General features: G+C 36.2%; 1 pseudogene; it reads left to right on the top strand.

The window, feature by feature from the left end:
• The first annotated feature begins 3,408 nt into the window (after positions 1–3,408).
• LOC107650965 (transcription factor A, mitochondrial-like) overlaps positions 3,409–20,187 on the top strand; it is a 31,853-nt pseudogene continuing 15,074 nt past the window's right edge.

The following is a 20,187-nucleotide window of genomic DNA, read 5'->3' on the forward strand; positions in this document are numbered from 1 at the left end:
TCAGGATTTCACATATCTTCCTTGCTATTCCTAACAATGTTCCAGCTCTCACTTTTGTCTTTACACGGGTGACATACCCCACTTCTTCCATGCCCAAAACTCTCTCCTCATCCCTAACTTCCCCTAACACTGAACTCAAATACTTCCTCTTACAGGAAACTTTTCTTCATGACAAGATTGGATTTACCTGGGGTATGCTACCTCTGGCCCTTCCATCAAATGCCTTACTACTTCAGCTAGATTGAATACCTGCCCTGTCAGAAGCACTTGAAGGGGGTTTCTGGACTTTTCTCTGGATGACAGCTGCTGAGGCTGGGAAGAATAAGGAGAGTAAGGCAGAATGTCAGTGAATGGGATGTGCACCTCCGATTAAGGCAAGCAATAGGATATTCTCAAGTTTGTTTACTTGTCTGTGTGTTCATAATAGGATCTAAGTGGTGTAGGCCCCTCTTGTGTGAAGTGGCAGTGGCAAGATGAGAGAAACATTGTTAGAAGGCAGTTGAAAACATTTTTCTTTTCTTTTCAACATTTTTAATACATTTACTACTGACCAAGAAATCCAGAGCTCAGAATACTAATGGCATGGAGCATGTAGGGCCAAGGTTGCCAGGTCATGAAAAGTTTATTTCACTCTTTAACTATGCAAAAGCACTGTTAAATATTGTTTTATGTTTCAGGGTAACAAGCCATTGCTGGAAACTCTCACTAAAGCACAATTTATTTGGTGCAGAGAAAATTTACCCCTTTTAATTTACATTTATACCAAATATGTATTTTTTTAGCAAGCAATTCCTTTTGATAACATAGGGAGCTCTCATGAGAGTGATGATGTAGAAGAGTATAAAGACACGCTCATAATTGGCTAATGAGTTTCCTATCAGTGCAATACAGAAATAACATAGCTGCCAATATTAAGGGCTTTCATTCTTTTCTAAAACATACCCTATAGGTAGCACAATATCAACTTCTAATTTTCTAAAGTAATAGCTGTAGCCCAGAAAAATTTAACACAGAAAGAAAGTGGTAACAAAATATCTATATGGAGTTATAATTGTGTTTCTGTTTGCCCCCCACACTTAACAGATTTTGTAATCTTTCTCCATCAATAAAAAAACCAATATGAAAATAACAAGCCTTTTCATCTTTTATATCTAACTTGATGGGAAATTGCCTCCTGTAATCCTAAGAAAATGACTCCAGTATAATCTATAACTAGAGTAAATAATTTTCTTTCAGAGTTTTTGTCTCATCTATATTCCTAAACAAGTTTATTAGTAACAAGTGGAAGAGGATGAACATTTTTAGATGTTAAGAAACTGTGAGGAGGGAAGAATTAAGTTCAAATTTGAACAAAGGAATGGTCTACAGTTCTATTTGTGATAAATTTCTATATTAACATTACAAATTGTCATAAGGTAAAATGCAAGGAGAAGAAAAAGATTCCTGAAATGTATAATTGTGGCAAATGTCAGGAATACTAAGTGAACATTGATTCTTTTTTAAATTTTAATTTAATTTTCCCCAATTACATGTAAAAAGTTCCCAACATTAATTTTGAGTCATAAATTCTTTCCCTCTCTCCACCAACCCTGCTGAGAAGGTAAGCAATCTCATATGGATTTTACATATGCAATCATGTAAAATATTTTCCATATTTGTTTTTTGGGGGAACAAAACTGAAATAAAAAAAATTTAAATGAAAAAAGTTTTCTTTGATCTTGATTCAGACTCTATCAGTTCTTTCTCTGGAAGCAGATGACATTTTTTACCATGAGTCCTTTGGGATAGTTTTGATCATTGTATTGCTGAGAATATCTAAGTTGTTCACAGTTGTTCATTATACAATATTCCTGTCATTATGTACAGTGTTCTTCTGTTTCTGCTGATTTCATTCTGCTTCAATTCATTTAAATCTTTCCACATTTTTTCTGAGCTCCTCCTGCTTGTTATGTCTTACAGCACCATAGTCTTCCATTACAATCACATACTATAATAGCCCATCTTCAATTGATGGGTATCTCCTCAATTTCCAATTTTTTGCCCCCCCCCAAAAAGAGCTGCTTTAAATATTTTTGTACATGTAGGTCCTTCCCTCCCTCCATTTTTATAATCTCTTCAGGAGACAAGCCAAGTAGTGCTATCACTGGAAAAAAGGGTATATACTATTTTATAGCCCTTTGGGCATAGGTCCAAATTGCTCACCATAATGGTTGAATTAGTTCACAACTCCTCCAATGGTGCATTAGTATCACATTTTTCCCACATCCCCTCCAAATTTTGTCATTTTCCTTTTCTGTCATAATAGCCAATCTGATAGGTATGGGGTGGTACCTCAGAGTTATTTTAATTTTAATTTCTCAGATTAATAATGACATGGAGTATTTTTTACATGTCTATAAGGGTTTTCATTATTTTGTCTGAGAACTGCCTGATCACATCCTTTGAGCATTCATCAGTAGGGGAATGGCTTGTATTTGAATACATTCGATGCATTTCTCTATGTATCTGGGAAAGGAGACCTTTATTAGAGAGACCTGTAAAAATTTTTGCACCATTATGAATGTTGTTTATTACTTTCTGCTTTATTATATTTATATATCACATATATATAAATATATATAATAAATATTATATTTAGTTTCTGACCATCATCTTGAGGCGGGGATAGGAAAGAGCCAAGGTGCCATTATTTTAGCATCTGGCCATCCCCATTTTTAATCTTAGCATTGTGGAACCCACAAAAGCCACCTAGAACCCTCTCTTTCACTCCTTTACTTTCTCTCTGAGTTCATAAAGGCAGTTTGTTGGATTACTGGAGACCATCTGTGGCAGCCCAGGGAAGAACAAAGGGTTGGTAAAATAAAATCTCTTGTTTTTTTGAAGGGGAGACTGTAGGGAAGGCTTTTCTAGAGAAGCAGGCACCCCTATTCTTGTGATTTTTGAGAGAAGAAAGGATTGAATTTAGAAACCATTGCTTTAAGAATATTCCTGAGACCAAATGGGCAGATGTTGGGGTGGGGGCAATTTGAGACATGGCTTTTGAAGCTCTAGATTTCCCTACACATATCCCAACAGAAGGCAGCAGAAGCAGCAGCCCATCTTGCAAGTTTGCTAGACAGTGAGAGGGGGAAGGTTGGGAGGTTTTTGTTTGTTTGTTTGTTTGTTTTTTAATTCAGAGGACAGACAGTGGATTCAGGTCAAAAGTTCAGAGATTTATTTTTAAACTGAAGAAAATTATAAGTTAAGCAGGACAGTGTTGTGGAAAGCCCTGGAGTTAGATTTTTTTTTAGTTAAGCTTACACAATGGGGAATATAGTCACTGTCCCCCAAATTCTCAAAAACATGTCTAAAGAATGCCCCTTATACAACTTTAATCTCATGGGAACTTCCAAGCACCCAGGTAGAACAATGGATATCAAGAAAGGAAATGATTTATTTCTGAAAAGCATGGTCAAAATGAGTATTCACTTGGCCAAGGTATGGATCTTTTGATTTTAAGATATTAAAAGAATTAATGATGTAATTGTCCAAATAATCCAAAAGAAATTTGTTACTGGTTTGTCTGTACATATTCCCAACATAACAGTACATATTTTCTGGATAGTTCTACTAAGTCAATTACTAATAATACTGAAAAAAATTGGTTGAATCTGATATAGCCCAGATTTCAAAAATAGAACTTTGTTGTATTTCACTCAGAGGGAAACCAGTATTTAAATCTATCAGCCTCATCCCCTTCTCTTATTCCCTTTCCTTCCTACTTTCCTCTAGAGCAGGGGTCCCCAAACTACAACCCGGGACCAGATGTGGTCCCCTGAGGCCATGTTTCTGGCCCCCACCACACTGCCGGAAGGGGCACCTCTTTCATTGGTGGTCAATGAGAGGAGCATTGTATTTGGCAGTGCCACAAAGCATGGTGTTGCTCACGTGCAGTACTACTTCTGGTGACATAATCCTTTGCTTGGCGCCTTAGAATGAGGTGCCTCGCAAAGAATTATGTGGCTGTACAATGGAAGGCATGGTGAGTGGGGATCTGAGGAAGGGGATTATGCACTGTGTATACTGCTGCCTGGTTAGAGTTAGGGTTAGGGTCAGTGTTAGGTTTTAATCTTCTGTCCCTACAATGGTCTGAGAGACAGTGAACTGGCCCCCTGTGTAAAAAGTTTGGGGACCCCTGCTTTAGAGTAAGATGGATTCCTTTACTCAGCTGTATTTGTTCTTTCTTCATTGAATCAATTCTAATGAGTATAAGGTTCACATGCTCCTCTCCCCATCTCCCCTATGTTCCCCTACACTGTAAAAGCTCCTCCATGGCTCTTCCATGGCTCTACCCATTTAATGTAGATACTGCTAAGTCTTTTGTTATCCTGACTGTAACCTGATGATATTTGAATTGTCTTTTTGACTGTTTGTATTTTTTTCTCCATGAGCTGGGTGTTTGGGTATTTGGCTTTGGGATCTCTTTCAGAAGGCAATCAGTGGATACTTTCAATTGTTATTTTCCTCTGGTTTTAGACCATTAAGGCAGTTTTCCTTAATAATTTCTTAATGGATGATGTCTAAGATCCTTTTTTTGATCATAGCTTTCAGGTAATCCAATAATTCTTAGAATATCTCTCTTGGATTTATTTTCCAGGTCAGTTGTTTATTCCCCATCAGATAGTTCACATTTTCTTCTATTTTTTTTTTCATTCTTTTGATTTTGTTTGATTGTTTATTGATGTCTCATGGAGACATTAACTTCCACTTGCCCAATTCTAATTTTTAAGTATAATTTTCTCGAGTGAGCTTATACATCCTTTTCCATTGAGCTAATTCTACTCTATAAAGAGTTCTTTTCATCATTGAATTTTTGTAACTCTTTTTCCATATGATCAGTTTTTCATTTTAAGAAATTATTTTCTTTAGTACATTTTTGCATATCTTTCTCCATTGGGCAATTCTGCTTTTCAAAAAGTCCTTCTTCTCAAAGGAATTTTTTTACCTCTTTTATCAATTGGTCTATTCTGGTTTTTTAAGATATTAATTTAGTCTATTATTTGTGCCTACTTTGCCAAACTATTGACTCTTTTTTTGAAAATTTCCTGTTTGACTCTCATTTCTTTTCCCAATTTTTCTTCTACCTCTCTTATTTAACATTTAAAATATTTTGACCTCCTCTGTTAATATTTTTGTGCTTGAGACCAATTCATATTTTTCTTGGAGACTATATTGACTTTGTTGTTTTCTTTTGAGTTTGTATTTGATTTTCCCTGTCAACAAAATAACTTTCTATGTTGAGTTTCTTTTTTGTTGTTTGCTTATTTTCCAACCTTTTTCTGGTCTTTTAACCAAACTAAACTAGAACAAAACAAAACAAACTCTTAATGGGCTCTGTAGGAGAGAGGAGTACTATTCCAATATTCAGGTTCTTTGTGTAGTTGCCATCAAAAATAATTCTGGAGATCTATGTGCTTTCAGCTCTTCCAAGGTTATATGATGTAAAGAAAAATGTGTTTACTACTCTCCCAGTGGCCTGTGCTCTGTTCTGTAAGTAACCAGAAGCATATTTTTCTCCCTAGAACTATTAGTAGGGTCTCCTGCTCCCTTGTGACTACAAGCACTGATGTGTGCTAATAATCCTTCTTACCCAGAGACCCCAGCCCAGGATAGCACCTGCACATTAGCAATGTAACAAGAGTCATGCCCTCAGAATCAGTAAATGGAGCCTTGTAATCTCCTTCTGAGAAGTTGTCTGACTCCCTTTTACTGTCTGTGGCTGAGAACTCCAGAAAACTTTGCTCCTGAGCTAGCTGCCCCTAAATTGTTTCATTAGAGCTTGCTTTGGCATATTACTTTATGCTCCACTTCCACTCTGATGCACTAGATATTTTGTACTGGACTTCTAAGTTGTTTGGGCTGAAAAAATATTTCACCCCATTTTTCTTGTGTATTATGCTGCTCCACAATTAATTTTGAGACCTCATATCATAATTCTTTTCTGGGTACTTTGGTAGGGCTCAAGTGTGTCTGTGTATGTTCTCTGACATTTTGGTTCCATGAACATTGATTCTTAAAATAATACACAATACCCTGATATCTCCAGTGACAATTTAGGTCAATTATCTCATTGGTTAGAAATTGTTAGCACTTTGTAATTTATTAGTATTTCTATTAGAAGTATGTAAATTGAGATTATCACAGGCATTTTTTCCCTTTCAAGATAGATGGGAAATTAGGAGACAATAACAGGAGTCAAGAAAGCTAGTCCAACATATATTCTGATTTGCAAAATCCATTAGTTTATTGTTGGCTTTCTATTCTACAAATAGTTTTGGTACATTATGAAGATTCTGATGAATGAATTGTCACACTGAGATGACTGATAAAGAAGGGAATAACTTTTTATTTTTATTTTTTATACAGAAACATAGGAGCTTTATTTATAACAACAAAACAACTAAAAACCACCTATCTGTCTGAAAACTGGATAATCGCAAAATAAATTGTGGTATATTGTGGAAAGGAAACAAGACTGACAGTTAGTGGGAGAAGGGGTAACTGGGAGTGGCAGTTGGGTCTTGTGACTAGCACTTCCTTCCAATTGGGAGTGGTAATTGGGTCTTGTGACTAGCACTTCCTTCCTGCCGTGTTTTGGGTCTTGCTTCCTGGTGTTGGAGGAGATAGGAGCTTGTTCAGCCCAGTCTGGTGTGGGGTGCCGCCTCTTCTTGGTTCAGCCCAAAGATTCAGGCCCAATCACCTCTGAAGATTAGACCTGTTCTTGTTTGCTCTCTATGTACTGCTAAGATTCTGAATTAGGCAAAACAGGACTGATATACAGTAGACGTGAGTGGGACAAACCCTCCACCAGCCTCTGGGGCCTGGCCTCAGGTCTGAAGCTGAGAAAAAACTCCAATCCCAACTAGCTATTAAACTTTATATTATTTGAATTCGCAGTCAGATAAGTGGACTATCTTTTCTGGTCATAGAGGGAGCTGAACTTCAGTTCAGTCATTCCAGGACAAACAGTCCTTATTGGACCTCTGCTGTTTCCTCTCAGCAGGGGGCATCTCCCTCCCTTGCCTCACCAAGCAATATACCCTCTCTCCCCTTAACTCCTCCATACCCCATACAAATCATCCATTATTCCCCATTTTTCCAATTCCCCATTTCCTTTCCCAATAAATATTATAATATCAACATAGCATAATATTACTGCATCATATTAAATGACAAATATGAAGACTACCAAGGAAAATGCTCAGAATTACAGAAAATTGTAGAGTGAGAGCAATAACACATCCCAACTAAAACTATATAAAAACATAATAAGGCCAACTATATCTTCTAAATAAACAAAAGAAAGATTGGAAAGGGACACAGAAGCAAATAAGATGCAATTGCAGCTTACATACTTGTGGCTGTATTTTTAAGCAAACTAGATAGCATGGAATTTATAGGTTCCTATAGGACTTAATTTTTTAATTTTGTTTCTATATTTGATGTTTTTATTGAGGATTAGTAAATCTGAAATCAAACTGAACATGAGACTCAAAACTCCCAAGTACAAGGTCTCACATTATCACAGACTCACAAAATGTGAGAATTGGAAGGGGTTTCAGTAGCCATCTTGCCCAGGGAATGACTTTTTAGACAAATTTTATATTTACTATGTTGGCATTTATAATGGGGTTTCATATGAGCAGAACTGTGGATTTTTTGTACCTAACTCCCCATACAAATCTCTACTATACAAAATGAGCACAGATATAACTGTTAAAAAGGAAACTAAATGAAGAAAGCAAACATTTCCTGGAAAAAAATAGCTTCAAAATCCAATAAAATATACAAGCATATGATTGTGCATTGATAAAGAGTAACAAAATTCTTCTGCTAGCAGTATAATAGATATGAAAATTGTCTCTCAAGATGAGATTTGTAGTTCAGAAGGACAAGAATTCTCTTTTAGCTCTGAGAACAACATAATATATGTATATTCAATACATATACACATATTCATACACATATTATATATTTCTATTTAGAAATCTGAAAATGGCACCAGTTTTTGTCTACTTTTACAAAGGATTTTCTTTCAATATTTCTCAATCATTACTGTAAACATTTTTATTTTAATCATTTTATTACAAGAATATTAATTTTCATCTCTACCTATGATCACATCAATCTGTTTTGCATTGTGGTTCATACTGTTATTATCATTTCTAATTTTTAATTTTGGAATTGATCAAAAGGTTGGGTCAATTGGGCTATTGGTATTTGGTGATTGATTAAATATTGCTATTATGGAAAAATATTGTAACATCCCTCAGTGATGTTACTATAAAAATATTTTTGCCTTTCATACATTTTCACCTTCCATACATATATTGATCTGTATGAGGACAAATTGATACTTGGAATAAACCATGCATATGGGAAGAAAGATGTTAATCAATGTTCTGAAGGATATTGTAAGAGCATCCAGAAAAGTAGGGTAGCTGATTTTGGAATAGGGGTTGGAAAATCCTCCATGAATGCACTCTTTGAACTATCAGAAGCATTTGAACAATGCAAATTACCAGAAAAAAATAGATAAGGAAAAGTAATTGAATGTTCATTTTCATTTATGATCTTCTATGTGAGATGGAAAAGCTTTTTTTTAAATAATTAATCTAATGAGTAAAAAGAACAGATCCATATGTGATTAAGACTAAATATGAAAACACATTAAGGCTTTTATCTATTAAGGACATAAATAACAGTCCTCTGGCAGCAGAAATAAGGTCTTTTATGTGTAATGCTTCCAAGTTTATTCATCATTGGCCAAAGATATTGCCCAACTTTGTGTCCAAGCTAGAAGAATTACTAACCCTCAAGCTGGAATGTCCCTGAGAATCATGATATTGTGGCATTATAGAAACAATCCAATTTCAATTCAATGGAAAATAGATAGTTGGCAATTCAAAGAAGGGATAGAAAAAGCAGGGCTATTTCCCTTCCATCTTATAATAAATCTTCACCTTAATGTGAGAAATGATATTCAGTAGAAAATCTTTGGTTAATGGTATCCATAGGACAAGATATATCATGAAATGATGGGCAACCCCTTGATTTCCAATTCTTTTGCTATGACAAAAGGAGCTTCAATAAATATTTTAGTACAAACAGTACCTTTTCACTTTTCTGAATTTTTAAAATATTTGCACTTATTTTTTAAATTTAACTTTTTAAAAATTTCTTTATTTGTACTGTAAAAAATTAATTCCAGGGTATCTCCCCCTCTCTCTCCCCTCTCTGCACTATAGAAGGCATCAACTGCAAAAATATGTATATAAATTATGTCTTTTGTGTTTCTATTTATCAGTTCTTTCTTTTTAGGTGGACATACAAAAGCTATTTATCAGATATTAATTCTTAAGCTATATATAATATTCTCTTGGTTCTACTCATTTTGCTCTTCATTATTTCATGTAGGTCTTTCAAAGTTTTTTTTTTAATTAACCTGTGCATTTTTTATAGTGTAGTAGTATTCCATCACAATCCTATACCACACCTGTTCAATCAATTGATGGATATTTACTCAATTTCCAGTTCTTTACAAATCCCCTTTTTCTTTATTTTTTGGGGAATACAGACCTTAAAAAATTTAACATATATTACTGACTGGGAAATTTAATGTAGGCACAAAAAATACATACAGGATTTCACATGATGCCCAAACTATAATGATACTTAAAGGAGTTAAATCTATTTCCAATACCTGAGGAATTGGATTACAATCAGATGACAATTCTGCTGAAAGTAAGGTACTTCAACCAGTTAGAATTCTAGCAGCAATATCTGGACTCAGACACTTCCCAGCTGTGTGACCTTAGGCAAGTCACTTAACTCCCATTGCCTAGCCCTTACCGCTCTTCTGACTTGGAGTCAATGCACAGTATTGACTCCAAGACGGAAGGTAAGGGTTAAAAAAAAAAAGAATTCTAGCAGCATATGTCACTCTCATTTCATGGAATCAGTCCTTTTTATCTCAGTTGTCTATGGATTATTGGTGAAGTTAGTAGATGGCAGATGAAGCGAAATAAAAGCAGTCACATCAAAGGACAAAAATGCCAATCTCTGAAAGGTACTTTACTGTTGAGACTATTGGGGAATTTGGAAGTATGTGATAGAACACTATACTTAGACTGTTGTTAATCTCACATATGGTAATAGCATGTATATGGCACAAATTAAGGTATATTGTTTCCTGACTAAGAAAGTACTTAATGTCAGTTCTGGATATATGGGTCACAAAAGGACCATAGAGCTAATAAGCTATATTTTGCTAACTGCAAAGGGTCACACATGTCACCAAGAGGTATGAGATAAAGTATACATAAAGAAAAGTACTAACAACTCATACCGCATATTTCAATACAATCCAATAAACATTATTAAATACCTTACCTATGAGAAAACATGCCTTGTACTAAGTGTTGGGAATACAAATAATACAATACAATAGGAAATTATTCCTTGAAAGAGGGGTGGGATGGGGTAGGGAACCAAGATATCAGATGGTAGCCAGTGGGGACATTTTGTTCCAAGGAGTGGAAACTAAGAATGACAACAGATGCAAAGTAGAGTATATTTTAAAAAGATAAGTACAAGCAAAACCGTTAGAATTTGTATGTAATGAATCTTGTTTCTAGAAGGAGAGAACAAGAACATCAATCATAAATTGGTGATAAAAGATCATCATTTCATCAAATCGCATGAGATACCCACCCAAGAATGATTAAGTTGCCAGTCTTGCTAAAATATTGAGTGAAAAGCATTTCTAAGTATACCTTTTTAGATCTTTTTGGACTAAATCAGAAACTTTAAATTTATACCACTCAAGGAAATAGCTTTCAATACCATGAAAAAGTTTAGAACAATTTCTTACCAATCTCAAAGAGCAATAACTTGAAATTTCACTGATGAATCTTTTAGGTCTATTGAGAACCAAACAAAATATTGATTGGAGCCAGCAAGTAGCTTTATTGGTACCCTGGCTTTTTAATGTATTTGTTTATTTGGGGGCATATATTTCTACCTAATAATTTGTTTGAGAAAAATCCATAAGGCAACAATAGAAGGCACCCCATGGGTGGCATTATAGCACTAAATTGGAAAGAAAGTTTATTGTGACAGGTTTTGTCATTTGGAGAATTTGAATATGCTGCTCATTTGGACCAGTAGATTTCACTAATCAAGAGCCTCTAGGTGTCCACTTACTATCTCTTTATTTATCTTGGACATTAACTGCCTATTAACCAATTTTATCTTACCATTACAAATGAAAAGGTAATTCTCTTTTACAAAGACCAACCAAAAGAATTAATTAGCTTTTCTTTCCCTATTAATTAGCAGCATGCATTCCACCTACTACAAAGGTCTTTTTGTTTCTTTTACTTCCAATGTAGCAAAACAAACAAAAAACCCTTTCTTACCAATCCCAGTTCTTTATGAGCTTTAATTTAAAGATTCTATTTTTACAGGCCTGTGCCATGTTTCATCTCCTGTTACTGAGCCTTTCTTCAACTTTTTGTACATTTCCTTTAAAAAATTAAATTGGTTTGGTAAGTTCTTTGTGCATATACAGGGAATTCTCTTCAGATAACTTATTTTTTATGGAAATGATTAGAATTATTTACTTTTTTGTTTGAAGAATTTCATACTTACATGGAATACTTACATAGAATCTCCTAACTCTTCCTCTGAAGGATTTTAATCCATAGCAACTGAGCAATCTTTCCTTTGAATCCTTTTAAACCTGATTTCTAAAGTTTAGCATGCATGGCAGACTATGGGATTTCCTCTCCTCTATTATAAACTTAAGGATGGTTTGGTCTTTTCTTCCCAAGTTTCCCATCATTTCTAACATATAAACCATTTCCTGGTAGTGAGAATCAGATCCAGAATAGAATTTTATCTAATTGGTTTCCTCACTTTTGAAGAATAAAATCATCCCTATGATAAGGCAAGATATTATTAGTTACTCTGTTTGGGAGTTAGGGAAGGAAAGATACATACAAGCAGGATCAGACAGAGAAAAAAAGACTCAAAGACAGTGAACCAGAAACAGAGACAGGGACATACAGAGAAAGAGAGACTGAAACAATATGAGATGGAGCAGCAGAAACACAGCTGTAGAAAGATACAGAGACAGAAAGAGGCGTGTGGAGATACAGAGAGACACCTACAGAGAGAGACATGGAGACACAGAGATACAAAAATAGAGATAGACACAGAGCTGCAGCGTATTCCATAATTGAAGTCATCACTGCTGTGTCATGCTTCTGTTCAAAGTTTTGGTCTGAATCCCAATCTCTTCCCCTCTGTTCTTTTTTCTATCCAGATGCTCTATAGCACACGCCAATGAGAAAATTCTATTTCACTTTCTTAAACCTTAATGCAAACACTCTTAATTATTGGTTTTTATTACTATTTACTCTGCCTTATTCCTAAATTTTCTTATGTGAATATGCTTTCTAAATATACAGCCCCAGTAGCAATTAGAGAAGAAAAAGAAATTGAAGGTATTAAAATTGGCAATGAGGAGACTAAGTTATCTCTCTTTGCGGATGATATGATGGTTTACTTAAAGAATCCTAGATAATCAACCAAAAAGTTAGTTGAAATAATCAATAATTTTAGCAAAGTTGGAGGATACAAAATAAACCTGCATAAGTCATCAGCTTTTCTATATATCTCCAACACATCTCAGCAGCAAAAATTAGAAAAAGAAATTCCATTTAAAATCACTCTAGACGATATAAAATACTTAGAAATCTATCTGCTGAGACAAACACAGGACCTATATGAACACAAATACAAAGCACTCTCCACACAATTAAAAGTAGATCTAAACAATTGGAAAAACATTGATTGCTCATGGGTGGGAAGAGCTAACATAATAAAAATGATAATCCTACCCAAATTAATTTACTTATTTAGTGCCATATCCATTGAACTACCAAAAAACTTTTTGACTGAATTAGAAAAAAGCATAACAAAGTTCATTTGGAAAAACAAAAGATCAAGGATATCCAGGGAAATCATGAAAAAAATGGAAAGGAAGGAGGACTTGCAGTCCCAGATCTCAAACGATACTATAAAGCAGTAGTTATCAAAACAATTTGGTACTGGCTAAGAGACAGAAAGGAGGATCAGTGGAATAGACTTGGGGTAAATGACCTCAGCAAGACAGTATATAAGCCCAATGCTCCCAGTTTTGGGGACCAAAACTCACTATTTGATAAAAACTGCTGGGAAAATTGGAAGACAGTATGGGAGAGATTAGATTTGAATGATCTCACACCCTACACCAAGATAAACTCAGAATGGGTGAATGACTTGAATATAGAGAAGTAAACTATAAGCAAATTAGGCAAATATAGAATAGTATACATGTCAGCTCTTTGGGAAAGGAAAGACTTTAAAACCAAGCAAGAACTAGAAAAAAAATCATAAATTGTAAAATCAATAATTTTGACTACAACAAATTAAAAAGATTTTGTATAAACAAAACTAATGCAGCCAAAATTAGAAGGGAAACAACAAATTGGGAAACAATCTTCATTACAAAAACCTCTGACAAATTACTCAACTGACTAATTACTCAAATTTATAAAGAGCTAAACCAATTGTACAAAAACTCAAGCCATTCTCCAATTGATAAAGGGACAAGGGATATGAATAGGCAATTTTCAGTTAAAGAAATCAAAACTATTAATAAGCATATCAAAAAGTGTTCTAAATCTCTTATAATCAGAGAAATGCAAATCAAAACAACTCTGAGGTATTACCTCACACCTAGAAGATTGACTAATTTGACCATAAAGGAAATTAATGAATGGTGGAGGGGATATGGCAAAGTTGGGACATTAATGCATTGCTGGTGAAGTTGTGAATTGATCCAACCATTCTGTAGGACAATTTGGTACTATGACCAAAGGGCGATAAAAGACTGTGTGCCCTTTGATCCAGCCACAGCACTGCTGGGTTTGTACCCCATAGAGATAATAAGGAAAAAGACATGTACAAAATTATTCATAGCTGTGCTCTTTGTGGTGGCCAAAAATTGGAAAATGAGGGGATGCCCTTCAATTGGGGAATGGCTGACCAAATTGTGGTGTATGTTGGTGATGGAATACTATTGCGCTCAAAGGAATAATGAAGTGGAAGAATTCCATGGGAACTGGAACAACCTCCAAGAAGTGATGCAGAGTGAGAAAAGCAGAACCAGGAGAACATTGTACCCAGAGACTGATACACTGTGCTACAATTGAATGTAATGGACTTCTCCATTAGTGGCAATGCAATGACCCTGAACAATCTGAAGGAATCTAGGAGAAAAACCACTATCCACATCCAGAGGAAACACTGTGGGAGTAAAAACACCAAAGAAAAACAACTGCTTGAATACATGGGTCAAAGGGATATGGTTGAGGATGTAGACACTAAATGCACATCCTAGTGCAAACAACAACATGGAAATAGGTTCTGATCAAGGACACAAGTAATACCTAATGAAATTGCCTGTTGGCTGCGGGAAGGTGGGTGGAGGGGAGGGAAGGAAACAAAGTGATTATTGTAACCAAGGAATAATGTTCTAAATTGACTAAATAAACTAATTCAAATGGGAAAAAATGAATAAATATACAGCCCCACCCTAACTCCTTTTTATTTATGTTGTTTCCAAATAGCATCTACTCATGTACACAGTCTAACTTTATTGAGACCCTCATGGTTTCTCTTTCTCATTTTATGCATCTCTTGAGTCTTATTTTTGAAAGCCAAATTTTCAATTCATCTTTGGTCCTTTCATCAGGAATGCTTGAAAGTTCTTTATTTTATTTAATATCTATTTCCCATGCCTGGATTATATTGTTTCCTTGGGGGGGGGGGAATGATTCTTGGTTATAAACCTAGCTCCTTTGCCTTCTAGAATCTAAAATTCCAAGATCTTTAGTCCTTTAAAGTAGAAGTTGCTATATCTTGTGTTATTCTGACTGAGGCTCCACAGTATCTGAAATCTTCTTTTTTTTGTCTGCATTTAATATTTTCTCCTTGAATTGAGAGATCTCTAATCTAGCTATAACATTCTTTTGTTATCTCTTTCAGGAGCTGATTAGTGAATTCTTTTGATTTCAATTGTATCCTCTGGTTCTAAAATGTTAGGTCAGTTTTCTTTGATAATATCTTGAAATATTCTATCTAGACTTTTTTTTTAAATCATGGCTTTCATGTAGTCCAGTAATTCTTAAATTTTCTCTCTTTAATCTATTTTCCAGGGTAGTTGTTTTTCCAAGGTGATATTTCATATTTTCTTCTATTTTTTATTCATTTGATTTTGTTCTAATGTTTCTTTATGTCCCATGAAATCATTAGTTACCAGTTGCTCAATTTTAATTTTATGGAATTAATTTCTTCAATGAACTTTTGTAGCTCCATTTCCTTTTGGCCAATTCTATTTTTTAAATGTTAAGGTCCCCACCAAGGAAGGATCTCAGGCAATGTAATCAGACATGGAACAGGCCCTTTATTGAAAAGAAGACTGATACGCGCATCAGTGGGAACCCTGCTGTCAGAGTTCCAAATTGCTTCTGACAGGCTGGGGTTTAAATACTTTTTCATGAAAAACCTTTGTTGAAAGTTGCTTTTTGCCCCTGGGGTCTCGGTGCTGAAGCTTATCAGGGACCTTGGACAGGCCCCAGCACAGGCCCAGAGCTTATCTGTCTGTGGGGCCTTGGCATTTTTCCTGGCTGAATTTCTCAGGGCAACTTTCAATTTTGATCTCCCTCATTTCCAACTTCTTTTTCTCTTAGGGGGGCAGAGGGGATGCCTGCCCACTGAGGCAGCTTGTGGCTTTCAGCCCGGGGCTTGCTAGGGGTCGGTACTGTTGTCGGAGGGCCAACACCTGGGTGGCACCCAGCCGGCCTTTCATGAACCGAACAAGGAGGTTAAAAACGCAGGGGCCAAATGTCAAGAGTAGGGTTAAGATTATGAGGGGTCCTATGAGGGATGTGACTAGGGAGAAGAATTGAAAAGGTGGGCGTACCAGGGGCCAGCAGTTTCCCTCTCCTTCCGTCAGAGCTTCTAGACCTTCTCGTAGCTTGCTCAGGGAGTCCCTAATAATCCCTGAGTGGTTAACATAGAAGCAGCACTCCTCACCCAAGGCTGCACAGAGACCCCCTCCTTAAGGAAGAGGAAGTCCTGCTTGGCATAGTAGGTCACTCGGGGTACTATTGTGAGGGGGTGCAGCAGGCAGTGAGGGAGCTAGAGGAGACACAGGGCTGTAGGCCAGAACGGGGGCACAGCCAGAGCGCTCCTGCTTGTGGGATAAGGTATTTCCCAGTTGAGGGATACTCTGTGACCAAGAGGTGGGGGAGAAAGTGAAGAAATGGTAGCGAGCGGGTCATGTATTCCTTTTGCTAGTTGTCTCCCCACTGCTCCTGGTGAATCACAGCCTCCCAGAGGGCCAGAATCTCAGGCCCCACCTGGTTCAGTGTCCCCTGCCATCCCATCCCCTCCTCTCTCTCCAAATGTCTAAGGGAAAAAGGGCGGAGGTCCAAATCTTCTGTAGTTTCTTCAGTGCTGAGCATGGGTGTAGAGCTGTCCCTACCTATGTGTAGGAGAGAGAGGGAGGGGAATAAAAGGGGGAGGGAAGGCTGCAGACAGTGTCTTTAGGGGCACGTCCTCAGGGTCCCAGGTCGGTGGAGAACTTCCTGGAGATCTGAAGGGTGTCCCGCCACTGCTTCCCTCGATTGGCAGACCAGTCACAAGGGGAAGAGTCAGCCCCCAAGATAGAAGGGTACTGGGGCAAATACTAGAATAACATATAGGAACAGAACATTAGTACATAGTAATTGGCATCACATATGCATTTGGGTATCTTAACCAACAGACTTCATCCTCAGAAATCATCTTCTGACAGGAACAGATCCCTTCCTGAGTTGTTTGCAGAGTTGGTATGTTACATTTCTGTTAAAGAATATCCCATTGCAAAGTACACATTAACTATAATATCTATAAACACTGGAGTAACAATATCTTACAGATGTATTTCCTTACCCCAGAGGCTGGGGAAATCAGGAAAACTGTGAGCTATATTTCCAAGCTCATGAATCAAACCTCAACTGTGGTAAATTAAGGCTACAAATATATGCCATCTAGGAATAAACTCCACTTATTTCTGAAAGCATTTTCCTAACAATTTGAGAATTCCCAATTATTAGGGTTGTTTGAGGAAATGGAAACTTTAATATCACAATTTGCATTATATGCTGATCATGGGAATTGTCACGAAGGAAGAAGGCCCTGAAAGGGAAATATCTCCAAGTCACAAAAGACACCCCAAGCAAGGCTGTCACTTGCCATTGTTGTTCCACTCGAGGATGGTCAGGAAAATTCAGTCCAAAGTGAGCCTTGGGCTGCCTTCTCTATAGCCATCCTAGGACTTTTTTTCTCTTTAGAGCACTTGCCACTGGGTCCCAGAAGCCTTCTTTTTCCTTAAAAGACAAGTTTTTCCCCATTTCAGCTGAGAGAAATTTTGCTTATCAGCAATCCAGAAACAAATCTCCATACCCCCAAACAAGCCTTGGCATTTTTCCTGGCTGCCCCTCTGCCCCCCTAAGAGAAAAAGAAGTTGGAAATGAGGGAGATCAAAATTGAATTAATATCCCTACAAGGCTGATCACTCAATTATTTTCATGTATTTACACATTAGGTATAGTCACATGAGTGCTGAATTAAGTAGTTCCCTATAAATCAGGGCTGTATCATCTCCTGGACCTAGGCCATCTGAAAGACTAAGACAAGGTCATGCAGGAATCACTTCAGGGTAACTGTCCAGAGAAATTAAAGAATCATGTGTGATTTTTCCACATACATTACTTTATATATTATCCCTAAGTTAAAGAGCCAATTGTGAGAGCAGAACATTCATCTGTTCCCTTTCACCTTCTCTCTCCCTTTCTGTTCCTCCAAAACCCTCTGCTTAAAAGCAGAACACACTGTCCATTCTTCCTTTACAAACCCACATACTAAAGCTTTATAGACTCTAAATTAAAGTCCCCTTCTACCAAATTCAAACCCAACATACCTCCCCACTTTCTCTAACATGCTTTTACCATCATAAGTCAAAAACCAGCCCCCTGGTATCACTTCAATTGCTAATCGGTAACCCAAAAGAATTCTGATTTAAAGGTTGACATCATTGAACAGTCTTTAGCATAGAGCTCAACCATTATAAATTTCAGTTCATAGTACAAATTGGTAGACTGAGGTAACAAACTATATGGTAGAGTCAGATTTACAACGAGGTTTTGTTTACATCCAAACAATACTTAAACACATTTTAGCAGCCACTCACATAACAATCATAAATTTCTGAGCAAGCATTTTCACATATATGCCATTTTTAACACCCTACTCATTCTTTGGCTGTTTGCCACATATATCCTTATACAGATTAAAATGTAATCAAAATATCAACCCAGAACTCGTATGAGGTAACTTTATCAATTACATATCACTCAACTCATTTTATCATTTTGGACCAAGCTTCTTGGTCAGACGGGGCTGGCAATATTTGCTTGCTTGAGCACCTTAAAACCTCCATTTCTACAATTAAGATATACTCATCTTTAAGTTCAATCACACAGCGGTTGTTAACTCTTTAAAGCCCCCATGTCAGTTCATAATGTTATAAGCACTTCTTTCTCCTTCCTGGATGCAAGGAAGGGGTTAATAGCTTCTGAGCAATTTTATCCCAAGGCTGCTGGCCTTGACTTAGATCTTATTACCTAGCAACCCTGGCCCATCCGTCTTCAACCAGTGCCTCTTTCATAATAATTTACTCTCAGTGAATTTTTAGTTTGAACTTCACAACTTCCAAATAACTCTGATTAAGTTCTTTAGCAATCTTTCACTGTGTAACCAAACTGAAGTACAAAGCATTTAGATCCTCCTTTTTAGTGTTCTTTTAGCTCAAAATATTGCTACATACTTGATTAAATCCCAATTTATAATTTGTTGTATATATTTTACACTAGAATTCACAGTATCAACTAGTATCTCTATCCATTACTCTCATTGAAATGGAGCACTTCATAAAATGAATCCAGACACCCCAAAATCCAATTATTAACTTATCTAGCTAGGTTATAAGATATGAAGTTATTTCCTTTCACATGGACTTAATCACCTTTCCCTAGCTACATGTTACCTGGCATTCCAGCCTGACCTCTCTGATATATCTGAGGCTAGACTGTATTTAATCTTCCTGAAAAACCCTGTTGATGACAGGGCTGGTTGAATTTGTCTTGTTAAGGGCATACAGATTGTATATTGTATACCCTTAACCTAGTTAGGTGGAAAACTTAATCCTCTTCATAATACAATGCATACATATTTAGCATTCATTCAGCATTTTCCAATTTCCCGCATTTGGCATCTGAATACATATATGTTCATTTCTAGATTACAAATTCCTTCCTATGCATTTTGCATTTTGCACATTTAAAAACAATACATATAACCTTGATTAAAAAAAACATCATTTAAAAATTTCCTCTTCTGTAAAACATAAATACTTAGCACTTATCTCATTAATCCCATGCATAGATTAACCACTTTAAAAAAGAAAAAAAAAAGTCTTGTGTGTAATATAATTTCTTGCTGCTATTTCTGACAGCACATACATTAAAATAAATGTGATTTGAAGGATTCCCAAGTTCAAATTCTAGAATAAGTTCTTTTCAACAACATAGCAACTTTTTCTGGATGACTTTTACATCTATAAAGTAGTCAGTACAATTTCTGTTCATACAGAATAAACTTTCCTCTCGGCATCAGGCTTGTTATCAATCACATTTACACAATTCTCAAATTCACTGAAATCATTATGCATTGCAAGGTTTAACAAAGCAAACTTCTAATCAGGAGTTTTGTTGTTCAATAAAAATCTGGCAACATTTCATGTTTGACAAACAGTAAATACATTACATTTGTACCATATCAAAAATCATTAGTAATCCCCCCAGTTTGAGAATTAATTTTAAGAGAAAGGTTTCTAACTGTGGAGTAAGAATCTCCCTTTTCTGCTCAGAATTTTCTCTCTTCCACTCCTTTGGTGGCCCATCCAAAGGGAGAAGGAGGGAAAAATCATCGAAC

This window comes from Monodelphis domestica, chromosome 1 (assembly GCF_027887165.1).
Source record: "Monodelphis domestica isolate mMonDom1 chromosome 1, mMonDom1.pri, whole genome shotgun sequence".
NCBI lineage: Eukaryota > Metazoa > Chordata > Mammalia > Didelphimorphia > Didelphidae > Monodelphis > Monodelphis domestica.